Below are 18,698 nucleotides of genomic sequence, written 5' to 3' on the forward strand. Positions count from 1 at the left end.
TTGGGGTAGATTCTGAAATTTTTTGTTTTAATAATAGAATCAACATAAAAGTTGAGATAACTGGTAATAGTGTAAGTCAACAGTTCATGGTCATTACAGGAGACCTGATCACTGAAGAATAAGTCCCATTCAGTAGCATCAAAACAACCCCTCAGCTCTTCAACTGAGTCATTTGTCCATGCCTGAATGTATTTAACAGCGGGTTTCCCCCTTTTTAGTTTCCGATGGTACTTTGGCAAGAGATGAATGACATTATGATCAGACAGGCCTAGTGGAGGGCGGCATCTGGGCACATAAGCACCCTCCACATTTCCAAAGCACTGGTCCAGAGTCTTATTCATTCTCGTTGGACAGGTCACATATTGCTCCAAATTTGGCAGATGGGTGGAGATGACACAGCTATTAAAATCACCCAGTAGAAAGATCGGATCATCAGCAGATTTACGTTGTACTTTATTGTAACTGGCAACTATACGCTCAGCTGCTAGTGTGTAATCTGGGCCAGGCACGTATACCAGAATGACTGTAATTTGCCCAAACTCGCGAGGCAAATATTGCGGTCGGAAAGAAACAGTTGCCCAGCTGGTGTTTATAAACATGCATAATCCACCTCCGATGCTTTTCGGTGTTCGTCTAGCGTCTCTATCAAATCGAACGAGTGAATATCCCTCCAGATTGATGTTGCTTACATCCCCCGAAAGCCAAGTCTCCGTGAAACGATCAGGTTGTGGGTAAGTACGAACTTGTCCTCTACTTGTCTTTATTTTATGTTCATTTATATATGTAGCAATACGATCTGGAACTATGTTTTTAAATTGTTCCAATACAATTAAATCACACAAATCCTCAAACGTTTTCACCTCAACAACACTACACCAATGGTTAAAAAAAAACTTTAATCTCCCTGGTCACCTCTACATGCATTTGCTTGTCTCACTTCTTCCAGCTCCTGAACCACTGTCTATAAGCTTCAGGATCTAATTCGTACACTTTTAAAACTGCCTATTTTACCACTTTGTAATTTTTCCTATCAGTTGTGGATAACAAAATAAACGCTTCCTGGGCTTTCCCAGTAAACACACTCTGTAGTAACAAAGTGTGCTCAGAGTCACCCCAGTGCCGATTATCTGCAATGTTTTCAAATAATGGAAAAAACAAAACACATCTGGATCCCGCTCTTTAATCTCCAAATGCTGTTGCTGCATTTGCATTTCAAGTAGTTATTTTTGTTGTTCAAAAGTTAAGCCGACATTAGTTGTTAGAGACATAACAGTGAGCCCACAAGGCATAGACGCAACTAAAGGATTTTAAGAAATCACTTCCAATTCAGCGAGGTGCTCTTTAACCCTTTGTCTAAGCTGTGCTAACTTCAAAACTTTTAGGATCTCCAGGGTTGCTGCAGAGTTTTTAAAATAAAATTTAAGACTTTTTAAGACCTTTTTCAAGACCTGAACAAATCAAATTAATACCGTATCCCCATTCCAAAACAAACCCATACAATCTCAAAATAAATCATGTATTACAGAATCTTACTTAAATTGGCAGGGGCACACATTCAACATAGCCTTAACATAGCTTATGAGTAAAACAGGGTAGGCTATATGCAAGTTTAAAATACTCAAGACATGTTTTCCATGTGTGTGTGTGTGTATATATATAAATATATATATAAAAAGACGGTGTGGTTGTTTCAAGGAGCACAATACTTATTGACCCCTCTCCAAACACAGTGCTTATGGTTGTGACCATAAAGCTCTATTTTGGTCTTGTCACTCCAAATTACAGTGTGCCAGAAGCTGTGAGGCGTGTCAAGGTGTTGTCGGGCATATTGTAACTGGGCTCTTTTTGGCATTGGCTTCTTTCTGGCAACTCGATCATGCAGCTCATATTTGTTCAAGTATCATCGTATCATGCTCCTTGAAACAACCACACTGTCTTTTTCCAGAGCAGCCTATATTTCTCCTGAGGTTACCTGTGGGTTTTTCTTTGTATCCCAAACAATTCTTCTGGCAGTTGTGGCTGAAATCTTTCTTGGTCTACCTGACCTTGGCTTGGTATCAACAGATCCCCAAATTTTCCACTTCTTAATAAGCGATTGAACAGTACTGAATGGCATTTTCAAGGCTTTGGATATCTTTTTATATCCTTTTCCATCTTTATAAGGTTCCATTACCTTGTTACGCAGGTCTTTTGACAGTTCTTTTCTGCTCCCCATGGCTCAGTATCTAGCCTGCTCAGTGCATCCATGTGAGAGCTAACAAACTCATTGTCTATTTATACACAGACACTAACTGCAATTTAAAAAGCCACAGGTGTGGGAAATTAACCTTTAATTGCCATTTAAACCTGTGTGTGTCACCTTGTGTCTGTAACAAGGCCAAACATTCAAGGGTATGTAAACTTTTGATCAGGGCCATTTGGGTGATTTCTGTTACCATTATGATTTAAAAAGGAGCCAAAAAACTATGTGATAATAAATGTCTTCATATGATCACTATCCTTAAATAAAAGACTTGCATGATCAGTCATATTTTCAAAATCAATGCCAAAATTTCACAATTTCTGCCAGGTTATGCAATCTTCTGAGCACAACTGTATATATATATATATATATATATATATATATATATATATATATATATATATATATATACATAGATCTGATTCATAGTGGGGAACTTTTTTTCTTTTGTGATTTTCTCGCCTTTTCTCCCCAATTTGGAATGCACTCTAAGTCCTTGTGGTGGCGTAGTGACTCGCCTCAATCCGGGTGGTGGAGGATGAATCTCAGTTGCCTCCGCGTATGAGACCGTCAATCCGCGCATCTTATCACATGGCTTGTTGAGCGCGTTACCGCAGAGACGTAGCGTGTGTAGAGGCCCACGCTATTCTCCACGACAATTCACCACGCGCCCCACCGAGAGCGAGAACCACACATTATAGTGACCACGAGGGGATTACCCCATGTGACTCTACCTTCCCTAGTAACCGGGCTAGTTTGGTTGCTTAGGAGACCTGGCTGGAGTCAATCTTGGATTTTTTTCTGGGAAGGACAAGTTTTGACATTTAACAATAAGAAAAAAATCACCCAAAATGACTACATTACATTTATTATTATAATTTTAATATTTAATAAAATACTCAAAACTATTTTTTTTTATATTTTATAAATGCATAATATAATTGTATCTTTTTTGTTTTTTCAAATAAGGAACAATCTGAAAAAAATAGTGAAAGTTGCTACTGGGACGTCTCGTCTCTATTTAGCAAATATATTTTACCTAATGCCTTTCCCTGACTGTTCATGTGCAATTCATGCATGTTCAGTTATTTAAAAAGTAGCCCAATAATAGAATGAACATCAATCCGTTTACTTCTGACAAATGTTGCGATGTTGTAATTGGATTCTAATGCAATAATAAACAGTTCTATAGGCATATATCTAGAAAACATGGAAATGCTTTCGTACATGACTCTCTCAGAATGATCTAATGCTATGGGCATTTAAAGCATCTGTGACAGAGCAGTGATGTAGTGAAGCAGCTGTCCTGATCTGGACTGTGGTATGAAGGATAGCATAGAGCAGAGGCCTCGAATGAGGCATGTTGATGATCTCCAGCTGTTCTTGATTGACACTGTTGTACGTCCGCTTTACCCCTGCATCATGGGACACAGATCATTAACCCCACATTATCTGTCAACCTTTCATTTCCAATTTTTATTCCTCTATTTCTAATGAAACATTGATGTTGATCTTTCAGTAAGGTCCAGAAAGGTGTGATAGTGATAGATCTAGCAAAACAATTCTGTTTCAAACATATGATTAGATGAGCCGCACTCAAATCAATTCTAAAATGCTGATAAATGCAGACATGTGATGTTTTCTATAATAATTAGCCATGTTGCTTGACAACCGTAAACAAATAAGTGTAACTTTTATTAAATATTGGTGTATTTTATCATATTCCTGTTGCCATTATTTTATAAAAGCAAAAAGCCATGATAACATGTTAACATACTGCCTCTCGTAGCTTATTGCTTTAATTTACTTCTAGCACAATGGTAACAGCACAATCAAATCTAAAATATGCAAATCATCAAAGTAATATTTTGCCTTAATTCACCATTAAGGCCTGTTCACACCATGTCCAATGCGATTAAATAACACAAAATTATAAAATATTTGCAAACACTGAATCTGATGCTGAATTTTTGTTAACAAATCTCTGAAACAAGTTTGATACCAAAGTGAATTATTTTGCCATCTGAAAAATTAATAAATAAATCAATAAATAAATATATAAGAAGCAGATACATTATAGCAGTACAGTATTTGGACACTGTGTAAAGGAATTCATATAGATGCATTGTTTTATTTTTTTTAAAAACTTTGAGGATGTTTTTCTTTCTAAAAATAAAAATGTGGTGTGAATAGGACACCTTAATGTAGCCTAAAAATGTAGCAACATTTGTCATTGCCAAGGAACTGTTTTTGTAAATGAACAGCAGTTCATATTCGGCAAGCTTTATAAAGCTCTCTACCTTGTGGAGGCTCATTGGTGAATTTAATGGAAGACTGTAGGAAGTTAATGGAAAACTTGGGGTGGACTTCAGTGGTCACCCATAACCTGAAGTTGTCATGGACGTTCTCATCCGTGGTGACTGTCTCTAGAAGTTCATCCAGGAAGTCCAACCCCAGATGGCAGTTCTGTACCAGTAACCAGACATCACCGGACATGCTCTGGGCCAGAAGCTTTCGTGCATGCACTTCCTGTCCCTGCCCCATAGATATGGGTCTGCAAGGAACACCCTGCAAAAGAAACAAGAAAAGTGCTGAGAAATGTCTCAAAAGCCAAAATCCATGAAAACATTCTATGCAATAACCTTCTACAAAACTTAACATCAAACTACATTACAGTTTTGGCTAGAATCATAAAATTCACTGTGAAATAAGAATGCAACAACATAAGGAAAAAAAAAAATTATGTGCAGTTAGTCTGAAATTCAGGGACGTGCACAGTGAGGTGGCAAAAGTGGCCCAAGCCACTTCCCCTTTGCCCTCCTGGGCTGAGGTGCCCCTCTGGAAAAAATAATTTCATTTTTATAAATTTATTTTGCAGACGCTTTTAATCCACAGCATCAAAGCTATTGTTTTTATGATGAATAGTACAACACTGTCTGCGTGATTTTTTTTATTGGTGGTTAAAATAATCATGCACCATTCAGCTATCTTTGGCTGTTGCAACGCGTCTCTGTTTTACAGGGCAGCAAATCAGGAGCGACAGGGGGAGGGGGGTCCTGTGTATGAAAGTACAGTGCCTTGCAAAAGTATTCAGACCCCTGATCAATTCTCTCATATTACCGAATTACAAACAGTACACTGAAATTTCATTCTGATTGATATTTTATTTTAAAACACTGAAACTCAAAATCAATTATTGTAAGGTGACATTGTTTTTTTGTTGGGAAATATTTTTATGAAAAATAAAAACTGAAATATCTTGTTTGCATAAGTATTCAACCCCCACACATTAATATTTGGTCGAGCCACCTTTTGCTGCAATAACTGCTTTAAGTCTTTTGGGGTACATATGTACCAGCTTTGCACACAGTGACGAAGTGATTTTGGCCCATTCTTCTCGGCAGATTTGCTCCAGGTTGTTCTGGTTGGTTGGGTGATGCTTGTGGACTGCAATTTTAAAATAGTGCCACAGATTCTCAATAGGATTGAGATCAGGACTTTGACTGGGCAACTGTAGGACATTTATCTTTTTGTTCTTAAGCCACTCCAATGTTGCTTTGGCCTTGTTCTTGGGATCATTGTCATGCTGAAAGGTGAATTTTCTCCTAAGCTTCAGTTTTTTAGCAGACTGAAGCAGGTTCTCTTGCAGTATTTCCCTATATTTTGCTCCATCCATTCTTCCTTCAATTCTAACAAGATGCCCAGTCCCTGCTGATGAGAAGCATCCCCACAGCATGATGCACCATACTTCACTGTAGGGATGGTGTGTCTTGAGGCATAGGAAGTGTTAGGTTTGCACCACGCATAGCGCTTTGAGTTTTGGCCAAAAAGCTCTATCTTGGTCTCATCTGACCACAAAACCTTCTCCCTCATTGCAGCTGGGTCACTCGCATGCTTTCTGGCAAACTCCAGACGTGCTTACAGATGGTACTTTTTGAGTAATGACTTTCTCGACACCCTCCCATACAGGCCAGCGTTATGCAGTGCTCTTGATATGGTTGACTGGTGCACCATTACTCCACTCCCAGCCACTGAACTCTGTAGCTCCTTCAAAGTGATTGTTGGCCTCTCCGTGGCTTCTCTCACAAGTCTCCTTTTTGTTAGAGCGCTGAGTTTTGAGGGATGGCCTTTTCTTGGCAGTGCCTGGGTGGTGTGGTGCAGCTTCCACTTCCTGATTGTTGATCCAACTGTGCTCACTGGGATATCCAAACATTTGGATATTATTTTGTACCCTTTCTCTAATCTAGGCATTTTTATTACTTTAACTTCTGTGGAATGCTCTTTGGTCTTAATTTTCCTTCAGATTCACAGCCTGACCAATGATCCTTCAACAATGGGTTTTTTTATCCATAAAATGTGATTGCAACTTTAATGATTCACAGGTGGATGCCAATGGTAAAGTAATTGTGTCCTCTTTAGGGCAATTTCTTTCAACGGTGTAACCTGGCAGCTTCCACAGCACAGGGGTTGAATACTTATGCAAGCAAGATATTTCAGTTTTTTTTATTTTTTTATTTTTTTTATTTCCCAACAGAAAACCAATGTCACCTAACAATAATTGATTTTGAGTTCCAGTGTGTTAAAATAAAATATCAAACAGAATGAAATTACATTGCACAATTTGTTATTCAGTAATATGAGATAATTGGTCAGGGGTCTGAATACTTTTGCAAAGCACTGTATATATAACATAAGTACAGATACACAATATTTCATGAGTTATTGATTTAGCATAATAATAATATATACAGACAAGACTATTCTATATAACAATAAGGTGTCAGGTACTGGAGGATTTTTTTAATGTAAACAAAAAGGTTCTAACACAGGTTTCATTTTGTTTATGCAAAATATAATAAACTGATTTTGTGAGATTCACCCAGCAGCATGAAACATCATAAGAGGCAGGTTGATTTTGGAATGTTAACTGATAATCTGGACCTCAGTGCCCGATCAGCTGCTCAAATTCATTTCAGAGGATCTTATTATAGATTGGAGGGCTCATGGTAAATACACTTGTTGCCTCCAAGAGTTCACAAAAGACTTGAGTTGACACTCTCCTGTGCCTCAATGTTCTCATTTATCAGGATCGGATAACACATGCAAGGAGCTTTGTTTTATAGTTTTTTCCTTTCATAATGCTAACAGCCACTGATTATCCAACTATCTGAATACTAACTAATATGGTTTTAATTTCAGGGTCTGAAGAAAACTATTTGATCACAAAAGAAAACCCATCCTCCCACAAATCACTTCTGAATATCATTCCATGAAAATGTTTAATTGGTCAATATTTTCTTGTGTTTTGTTACTTGAGTCACTCATGAGTTAAGACACAACCTTTATGAGTATTATGACCCATGTTTTCTAAGTGTTTATGACTGGGGTTTAGAACATCCAGGGCTGATGCAAGAGTTTGACCTATCAGCTTCATCCACCTCAACTATTCCTTCCTTCCTTCCTTCCAATGTAAGTAAGATTATACTTGCACCTGTGCAATGGTGCGGTCAGGGCACCAGCTCCATATGAACAGTAGTTTGTGGAATGCATCCAGCTGACTCGCATAACCATCAGGCAGTGTGGCTTCCTCTGGGGCCACTTCATCAAACCAGCTCCTCCAGGCGTGGTCATTGCAGCCTACCTGGTTTAGGAGAGCAGTAAAGGGAGGCAGGCCGGAGAGCTGCACCAGGTTTAGCCATGTCATGTCCAGGATCCAGCGCCTTGGCTTAGGCTCAACAGATTTTAGGTCGAGAGATGCTCCACCTGAAAAGAGACAGGAAAAGATGACAGCTGATTTTACAGAACAAAATCAATTTGCCACAAACAACTTCATAAACAACTCCAGTAAACTTAAAACAAGAAAAACTATTTGCCAATATGGTTAGAAATAAAAACATACTTTAATATAAAGTATGTTGCGTCTGTGTGCTGTTGTTTAATCATATTAAATTGAACTGTTTTTAAAATTAAGTGAAATTATTGTACTTTAAATGTGTCCATCATTTGCAAAGCATTATGATTCAAACATTTGATGAGGGTCTGGAACTTGCTGTGGGAAATATTTCTGGTCTGTAGGTCTATCTTCAAAGTCAGTAGCAGCATGAAAAGGAACTTGTAACTTTCGTAGAAACCTCGAGCATTGTAGCAAAACACCTCATAAATGGGATGCTCAATTTTAGCTATAAACTGGGTCTTTGGAGACTTTTCCCTGGACATGTCAAAGATGACCAGGAACTGGCAGAGTGAGGTTTGGTACATGACATTGACCAGGCTCATCTCCACAATAAGGAAATAGAGGATGCTTCTCCTGGTGGCCACTGGTTGGTACTCCTCTCTTGTGAGGTTGATCTTAATTTCTGTGTCTGCAGCAATTGCGAGCTTGTCACTCACCTGGGGGAGGGTGCAAGATTTAAGCCATTAAACCAAATTCATTGGTTCATTGTTTTGTTGTGAGAACTGAATGAAAATATATGTTCCATTTCCCACTGTTTATAGACCTTATGCAAAATTTAACTAGGTTTAGAAAAGGGGTTATGAAGCAAAAAAGGGTGTATCCTATTTCATACTTTCGCTATGTATAATATGATGGCAGTTTAATAGCAGTTTGCCAAGGAAAATCCTAAACTAAGGTTACTCTCAGAATGTTATGCAACGAACATGTTATGCAATATTCTTAAAATGAGGGTGAGTAAATGATGACAGAATTTTCATTTTTCGATGAACTACTATATCACTTAAAGTAAATTAAGTACTTTCAAATTAGACATTTGTGTTCAATAGTGTAAGAATTATTGATTTCTAGAAACTACAGCCTGGACAATTGCTTTATGTTAATGTTATCAAAACTATTTAGCAACCTACTGAGAATAAAAGGAAGTGCCAACTATCAATAGGACAGAATAACAAATATAAGGACAGATGGTTTTTGTGAGTTGAGTCCCTTGAAAAAGCACTAAATCATTAAGTATCATACATCCTCTGCTGTTGTGGTCTTTGTGACTCAATAAGAGATCCATCTTCCACCAGAGAACCCTGAGTGCCGGTCAGCCTGAACAGAAGATTGTTCTCCAACACCTGCATCTTTCTCTTGTTCAATGTCACTTCCTCCAAGAGCTTCAAATGCTCTGCCTACATTTACTTTATTGAAAATTTTTTGATCAAATGTCTGATTCTGAAGACTACACTGTAAACATTAAAAGATTCTTAAAGTGCCATGTGGGGTTCCTAAGATGGCACAATGTTAGAACCCTCTGGAGAGCCTCTAGGCACCTTTCAGTTTTCTGAGAAACTTGCTCTGTGGTTCCCAAACTGGGTACATGGCACCTGGGGTGCGGACAGGACTGGCTAGGGGTGCCGCAAAATCCCTGCTCAGTTTAATATTTTAAATCACTTGATAATATTTTATCACAATATTTTTAATTGCTGCTGTTACTGAAAACTTAAAGCACTGTTTATTCTGTTCTCTATTTTATTACTCTATTTTATTACCAGCTTTTGAATAATTACTTCAAGTGTTTTTCCTAAACATGGCTTCAAGTTTTTGAAGGCTACATTATTTTAATTTAATTGGTTAATATTTACATCAATGTTAAACTTTTTCAATTGCATATTTGTTTATTTATTTTTCAGTGGTCAGGGTGCTGTGGGGAAAAATACTATAAGGGGGTGCTGTAGTTTAAAAAAAGTTTGGGAACCACTGCTCTTCCTTCAGTAACCCCTTCAAAGTTTTGAGGCACTTCAGATATATACTGAGGTTTGTGGAGGACATAAATGGGATATTTAAGACTCCTTCAAAGGGTGTCTAGAGGTTCTGCAGAGGGTTTCCACCAGTGTAGCATCTGAAGAATCGCAAATGGTGCTTTGAGAATCTATAAATAATAGCAGTGCATCGATCGGTCAAAGAAATTGATGCATCGATTACAGAAATTTAAGAATCGATCATCATTACTATATTAATAATGTGACCATCTCATATTACATAAGCCTTCTTGCAACAAACATGTATCAGAGCATGTGAGATTGAAGGGAAAGAAAGCGTTCTTTGAAATTAAGAAAGTTTATGCGGCCGAGTTCACCTCACAAACCTAAATAAAATACAATGGATGGATGCTGTCGATTTCGGCTCTGTGTCATTATTCAAAACTGTGTGCATCCATCTGACCAAAGTTCATCGTTGTTGCCTTCTCTGATTACGATATATTATGTTAATATTGCTTTTGTATCTCCATAAAATGTGTTATTTCTCCATAAAACAGTTTAAACACGAATATAACTTAAATGCGGTTGGTGGGCAGACATGTGGCTATGAATGAAAACACTCACTCGTTCATTCATTCTCTTTATAGTGAATGCTACAGAATATAGGGAATATGGAGCAAATTCAGATGGGAACCAACCAGTTGATTACAGTCACCTGTGATTGGTCAATGGCAATGACAAAAAGCATCTTTCGCGATGTGTGCCGCAAACAGTCCTGCAAGAAATGCAACTGAATCCTTGTAAACTTGTCAGAACGAGAGTGAGACAAAGGGACCCAAAGTAGAAGAACAGTTCAAAGGATTTATTAAGAGAAAATGTCAGTAAACTGAAATGGCAAAGGCTGGCGATCCCAGCACCGGCTGCAGTAGCAAGAGGCAAAGAACGAGTCTTAGTGTGCGTAGTGCACGCGCAGTGGGCAAATGAGAAGTGTGTTAACAGACAGGTGTATGCGTTGTTGGAGTTAGGAGCAGATCCATAGGAGGTGTCCGTTGAAGCGTGGTGTGGTGCAGAGAACAAAGCCTGAGCGAAGGAGGGCAGTCGTATTCCCGACACTCGGGCAGAGATGAGGAATCCTCCACTGGCGATTCATGGGCAGCGAGGACAGACGTACAGCAAACTGGAAGGTAACCACCCTTCCCGACACATGGGCAGAGACAGGCAACCAACAGATAGACGAGACAGCACCAACTAGACAAAGAGAGCAAGGTTAGACCCTTGACAGCACAAACAATAATCTAGCGAAGACAGTGAGGGCACACAAGGATTAAGTAGGGAGTGCAATCAGAGTGGAACAGATGTAGCTAGCACGTTAATCAATGGCATGATCAGCGCCTGCCCGGGAACGATTAATGTTCCCATAGAAACACTGATCATGCATGCCGGACCCGCCTGCGAGACATGAGGGAGAGAAAAAACAAAACAACAGAATAAACTGGCAAACTCACCGGAGCCATGACAAAACTAGCTTGACAAGCAGAGCCGCCTCCATTTAGCCGCCTTTTGCCTCTCTCCCTCTCCCAAATATGAATAGGGAACTCACGGTTACAACATCCTGTGTATAACCGCCTTTACACACTACAAATAGATAGTTTCCATTCTATGACCCTGCTCATTGTAAACATGGATCTTATTTGCCTGCACATGACATCTCATCTGTAATTATTGGTGCACAAAATGTTAACATAACATGATATGCAAATCGATTATGATTATTTCTCGGTTTACCATCTTTTTGTGTGCTTGCATCAATTCATTATGTTGCATTAGACATTATGTTATTCTTTATTCATAGCAGATATCTATTATGCATTTAACATGTCGATATGTACTGTATTATGTCTCTATGTAACATATTCATATCAATAATGCATATCATGTAATGCATTTTTTTGTTAATATATGCAGCCACACATATATAAACCAATCCACCTTGGTCCTAAATGCATCTGTGACTCTAGTGCTCAGGTTTGGTGCATTATTGTACTGTCTAAATTTAGAAATTTTCAGTTAAAAATGTGAATCTTTTTTGGCATATTTTTAAAACTAAATACACTGTGTAACAATTTTTTTTTTCTTTCTGGGTAGTAAGTGTTATTTCCAAATTGCTTATGCCTCAAAGGTATAGAAAATGGCTATTATTCCCCACAAACTTTGCTTTTGTGATCAGGACAGTGATATTTTGAAATGTACCTATTTCCAATGAGAAAACAGGTGAATTTGTGTCTTTTCGTTCACATAAAGTCAGAAAAAAACAACATATGAATCCAAATTAACATGTATTTATACTAAAGTATTATTCAAAGCCGTGCTGGTCCATAATGGTAACAAGTACCCATATCTTCCCCTGGCTCACGCAGTGCACCTTAAAGAGGATTACAACAGCATCAAAACCTTGCTGGATGCCTTGATGTATGATGAGTATGGCTGGGAGGTCATAGGAAACTTCAAAATGGTGGCATTCCTGATGGGACTCCAAGGCGGTTTTACCAAGTTTCCCTGCTATCTTTGCCTTTGGGACAGCAGGGACACCAAAGCGCACTACCACAGGCGGGACTGGCCACAGCAGACCGAGTTCTATGTAGGGAGGAACAACATCAAGTGGGAGCCACTGGTGGACCCCCGGAAGGTGCTGATGCCACCACTGCACATCAAATTGGGCTTATGAAACAATTTGTCAGACAAGTATTGTGCTCCTTGAAACAACCACACCATCTTTTTCCAGAGCAGCCTGTATTTCTCCTGAGGTTACCTGTGGGTTTTTCTTTGTATCCCGAACAATTCTTCTGGCAGTTGTGGCTGAAATCTTTCTTGGTCTACCTGACCTTGGCTTGGTATGAAGAGATCGCCGAATTTTCCACTTCTTAATAAGTGATTGAACAGTACTGACTGGCATTTTCAAGGCTTTGGATATATTTTTATATCCTTTCCCATCTTTATAAAGTTCCATTACCTTGTTACGCAGGTCTTTTGACAGTTCTTTTCTGCTCCCCATGGCTCAGTATCTAGCCTGCTCAGTGCATCCACGTGAAAGCTAACAAACTCATTGACTATTTATACACAGATACTAATTGCAATTTAAAAAGCCACAGGTGTGGGAAATTAACCTTTAATTGCCATTTAAACCTGTGTGTGTCACCTTGTGTCTGTAACAAGGCCAAACATTCAAGGGTATATAAACTTTTGATCAGGGCCATTTGGGTGATTTCTGTTACCATTATTATTTAAAAAGGAGCCAAACAACTATGTGATAATAAATGGCTTTATATGATCACTATCCTTAAATAAAATACATGATCTTTTTGCATGATCAGTCATATTTTCAAAATCAATGCCAAAATTTCACAATTTATGCCAGGGTATGCAAACTTTTGAGCACAACTGTATCTAAAATATCTGTAATCTAAAATATCTCTTAAAAACCTGATAAAAGTAATATCAGCATAATTCAATAGATAGTATATGATATTCCTTTATTTTCTCTATTATTTGTATGAAAAACAGTATACATTATATATTATACATACATCATTTATTCACCCTAATGATGTTCTCAACCAGTCTCTCTTTATTCTTCCATGGAGAACAAAAGGAGTTTTTAGGCAGAATGTCACCCTCAGTCATCAATTCACTGAAAGTGAATGGTGACTGAGATGGTCAATTCTTAACATTCTGCTTTTTATGTTCCATGATAGAATTAAATGCATACAGCTTGGAATGACAAACGAGTGAGGGTGAGTGATTTTATTTTTTGGTGAACTATTTCTTTAGGATTAAGTTGAGTCACCTTCTCCAAAATGGCACTGAATATGTCTCTGTCCTTCTGATCGATGTAGCGGACTGCGATGACCCTTGAGCACTCATGGCAGAACAGAGAGGCCAGCAGTTGAGGTGTTGAACACACTTCTGCTTCCACAGTTAGAATGCCCTGCCATATCCTGCTCAGGTCACGTAGGTTAAAAATATAGTGGAACTTTGCCGGGGAAGGCAGAATCTGAGGACAAAAATATTAACATAACATTGATATTTCATCATATTTTGCTGTTACTTTTTTCTTACACGACTCTCTGCTCTATTGAAATGTATGTAAGGGATAATGTACAGCAAAGCCAGTCATTATGGCAAAATAAACACATAAAGGGTGATAAGGAGTTTATCCAAAGCCAAGCGCTTTAAATAACAGCTCACTTTGTTGCACACTGACCACAAGAGGGAGGCATTCTCCAATCATTTGTACATACTGATTCTTTTTGCCAAATATGTACATGTCCTATATTAATAAAACTTAGCACTAATAATAGTGTAAAACAGTGTTAACAAAACTTTTGTAGTGTTATAAAGTTTAAACACAACGGCTATAATTCTGTTATGCACCCTAATGTACTTTTGATGGGGGGGCAGGGGGGATACAGATACAGATATGTGCCATATGGTGTTCAACCCTTAAACAAACAACAACAAAAAAAAAACTCACAGAGGATACATATAAAGCTGCACATAGGCTACAACAGGAAGCAGCTAGAGACAACATCTTTTAACTTTCTTCTAATTTGACAACATCTTTTAAAGATGCAGCACTCCTGCGTGAGATGCTGAAAAAAAAAATGATGAGATACATCACAACAGTCAAAGATGTCCGTCTAATGCTTGTATATATATATATACATATATAAAACATTTGAAAACAACGCAGACAGAGGCAAAAACGTGTTTGAGTTAAACAGCCCCTTACACTTCAATATTGACTTTTTTGATTATTTGGCTTTGACTGCCTGCCACACTCTTCTTGCCGTGGGCATCAGGGCAGCAGCCAGTGAGAACACCTCCTCTGAGAAGCCTCTTTCCGGGCAGAAATATCCACTGGCCAGTGTGTGCAAGATCTTATCTATGGAGGAGTTGGAGGGTAGAGTGCAGTTAAACACACTGAACTGACATTTGAGATGCTGTGGGATGTCACTGCGGCCACCACCGGGGTGGATCATAGCAACCACCAGTTGTAGGTCAACAATACTGGTGAATTCACCGGGCAGCTCTAGGCTGTAGAAGCCTCCCTGCTCCATCAGCTGATGAACAATCTTGTTGATGATCTGAGAGATGAATAAAAACAAAAGCAAGGAGACTCTGTTAAGGCGAACGAAAAAAGATAGCTTGTTTAGGGTTGATATTACCTCAGTCAGAAGAGGACATTTTTGCTCTCATCATTAAAGGTGCACTCATAGATAAAGAATCATGTAAAAACAGAAGTTCTGAATACCAAAGTCATTTAAAAATTGAGCCAATCTCAGTCAGGCATGAAACATTTATTTCACAAGTGAAAGCGCCCAATTACAAAGGATTAATGAGATCAAGCAAGTGATATTCGGCTATTCTTATGATCGCTACATGTTGATGCTCATAGCACCATATGTAGAATAAAGCAACTTTTTCTCTAAGACTGATATGACTAGAGTCTTCATTTCATATGTACATCATTTTCAACACATTATTCAAAATACTATTCTACTATTAATCATTTGTTCTGTTTAAAAGTTTAGCAATAGCAAACAAACTTCTTTTTGTGAAATATTCTACTTGAAAAGTGTGATTGTGCTTTAAAAGAAATGGCTCTTTGTTTGATATTGGTTGATATGGTAATGCAATGATATTCATACATTTTAAAGTGTGGCTTAAATGTCCAAATACTTTTAGGCCAAAATATGTTTATTTAGGGCTTTCAATAGAAACTGTTTGATCTTGACCAAAACAACAACATGTGACCCCTGACCTGATCGGCCCGCTTATTGATAACTGGCATGTTGATGTCATCAATGAAGATGGTCATCTTCTTCCCTGCAGGAGGTCCATAGGTGGTGCCTATGCATTTGTCTATGTAACTCTCAATGGTCTGCTGGAACATGCCAGGCAGGGTGGCAAGAAGTTCAGGCTTTTGCTTAAATGTGTTTCTTGCTGGTGTAGCCCTGCAGAGAGGTTCTGATACATGATTCACCCATCACCAAGATGGCTTTCTCTTTAATAAATATACACAATAAATACACAGAACATACACTCACAAAAACATACACAGCAACCTAAAAATATGTTTCATGTGATAACATAAATTAACTGGTTTTATATAAGTCAAAAATATGATTTAATATGACTGAAGCAAACTGACTGCATTATGTTACACCAATGAAAGTCATTTTTAACAGTTAAAGTAAAAAATAGAACCTCAAGGTAACAATTGCAGGTAACTCTACACTGAATATGTTTTTATTTTTCAATTGAGTACAGTTTAATTTCAAATTGACTTAAATTTACACTATCAGTCAAATGTTTGGACACCTTTTGATCTAAAGGCTTATGCTTTATTGCATGAGTTTTGTTTTGTCATATATACGTATACAGTATATATACAGTATATGCATTTTTATTTTTATGTTTGAGTTAGAGTGGATAGTGAAGGAAAAGCAGCCAAAGTGTCCAGCATACATGGGAACTTCTTCAGTATTATATAAATGGTTTAAAAATCATCCCAGGATGCACTTCATTAACCCTTAAATGCATACCTTGGGTCTTTAGTGACCCGGGACCATTCCACACCCTGTACCTCATCCATTTTTTGGAGTTGTGCCCACACCTCTTTAGTATTCCTCAATCTGTCTCTTATAAATAGTGTAACACACACACACACACACACACACACACACACACACACACACACACACACACACACACACAAACACCAAATGCCTTAATAATAATAATAATAATAATAATCATAATAGTTTAAGTATAAAAGTGTATTAGAGACCCTAGGTATGTAAGAGTATTTTTATTTTTATTTTTATTTATTTATTTTTTGCACTTCCAAAAATTATATTTTGATTATTTCATTAATATATAAGTTTACTATCACAGGATGTCTATTTATTTGTTTATTACAAGAGAAATTAGTACTTTATTCATACAAATAAATACTACATATCATATACAAAATATCATGTTGATTTTCTGTGCAACAATGGTGAATTATCAGTATCCCATATGAGTGAATCCAATACATGTTATTTCTTACTCAAGGTGGCGCTGTTGTTTCAGTGACTGACTTGATTTACATTTGACATTGCTATTTGATGAAGAAACAACATGGAAGTAAACTATAGCAAGTTCAGCACATCAACAGTATGATATGACTATTGTCATTTGGGTTTACTACTGAAATTATGTAAGTTGTGCATCTATTTAGACTCAATAAGTGCCTGAAAACATACTTAAAGGGATAGTTCACCCAAAAATGAAAATTCTCTCATGATTTACTCACCCTCCAGGCATCCCAGATTTGTATGACTTTCTTTCTTATGCAGAACACAAATTAAGATTTTTAAAAGAATATTTCAGCTTCCAGTACTTCCAATATTTCAATGAAAGTGAATGGGTGCCAACATTTTGAAGCTCAAAAATCCACATAAAGGGAGCATAAAAGCAATCCATATGACTCCAGTGGTTCAATCCATGTGTTCAGATACTATTGCTACGTTCACACAGTCATAGTTTGGGATTGACAACCATATTTACTTACAGGTGTGAGTCTTGAAATGTCCTGTTCATACAACAACATACAACTGCTAACTACAATAGCAGTTTGAATGCTGTCTGTATGAACGAACAACCAAAGTCACAACCATATTCTAACAGCTGTAACCATAGTGATAGTGACTAAAAGATGGCGACATCCATAACACCAGCATGTCTTACACAATTGCCGCCGCGTTATTAAATGAGCCCAATCGAGGCGCGAGTTCATCCATCAGATCATAATTAACCGACAGCGGCTTTGAAAGCTTTTTAACTGTGTGCAGAGCCCAGCTTTTGTGTTGCGTGTCGGCAAGCAGCTGGTGGAAAACAGCGGCTGAATCTTCGGATGACACACAGCTCATTTCTCCATCTCCTGTGAGTTAATGAAACCCCACATGAAACACATGAGACACACGCATGTACAGTGCTGCGTGTCTCTTACTGTACATGACATAGCTAACAACCAGTTGTCCATTACAGTTCCGTTCATACAGCATAGGTTTGCTAAGAATGCGGTTGTGAGACCTGAAAATTTGCGGGTCTCAGTTCAGTTATAGAATATGGTTGTCACACCCGTAAATAACCATCCTGTGTGTGAACGTAACCATATTAAGCACTCAAAACAGGTCTGACAACCATATTTTGCTGCTGTGTGAACGTGGCCTATATGATAGGTGTGGGTGAGAAACAGATCAGTATTTAGGTCATTTTTATCATAAATTCTCCTCTCTGCCCAGTAGGGGTTGATATGCATTAAGACTGTGAATCACCAAAAAACAGAAGAAGAAGAATGGGAAAGTGAAACTGAAGTGGAGATGGGCTGAGCAGGGAGGAGAATTTATAGTAAAAAAAAAAGACTTTAATATTGATCTGTTTCTCACCCACACCTAACACATTGCTTCAGAAGACATGGATTTAACCACTGGAGTCGTATGGATTATTTTTATGTTGCCCTTATGTGGATTTTGGAGCTTCAAAATTTTGGCACCCATTCACTTGCATTGTATGGACCTCCAGAGCTGAAATATTCTTCTAAAAATATTAATTTGTGTTCAGCAGATTAAAGAAAGTCGTACACATATGGGATGGCATGAGGGTAAGTAAATGATGAGAATTTTCATTTTTGGGTGAACTATTGCTTTAA

At 37.9% G+C, this 18,698-nt stretch overlaps 1 pseudogene; it reads right to left on the reverse strand.

Moving 5' to 3' along the window:
• LOC127434536 (dynein axonemal heavy chain 5-like) overlaps positions 1-18,698 on the reverse strand; it is a 47,653-nt pseudogene that overhangs the window by 5,085 nt on the left and 23,870 nt on the right.

Source organism: Myxocyprinus asiaticus, chromosome 44 (genome assembly GCF_019703515.2).
Source record: "Myxocyprinus asiaticus isolate MX2 ecotype Aquarium Trade chromosome 44, UBuf_Myxa_2, whole genome shotgun sequence".
NCBI lineage: Eukaryota > Metazoa > Chordata > Actinopteri > Cypriniformes > Catostomidae > Myxocyprinus > Myxocyprinus asiaticus.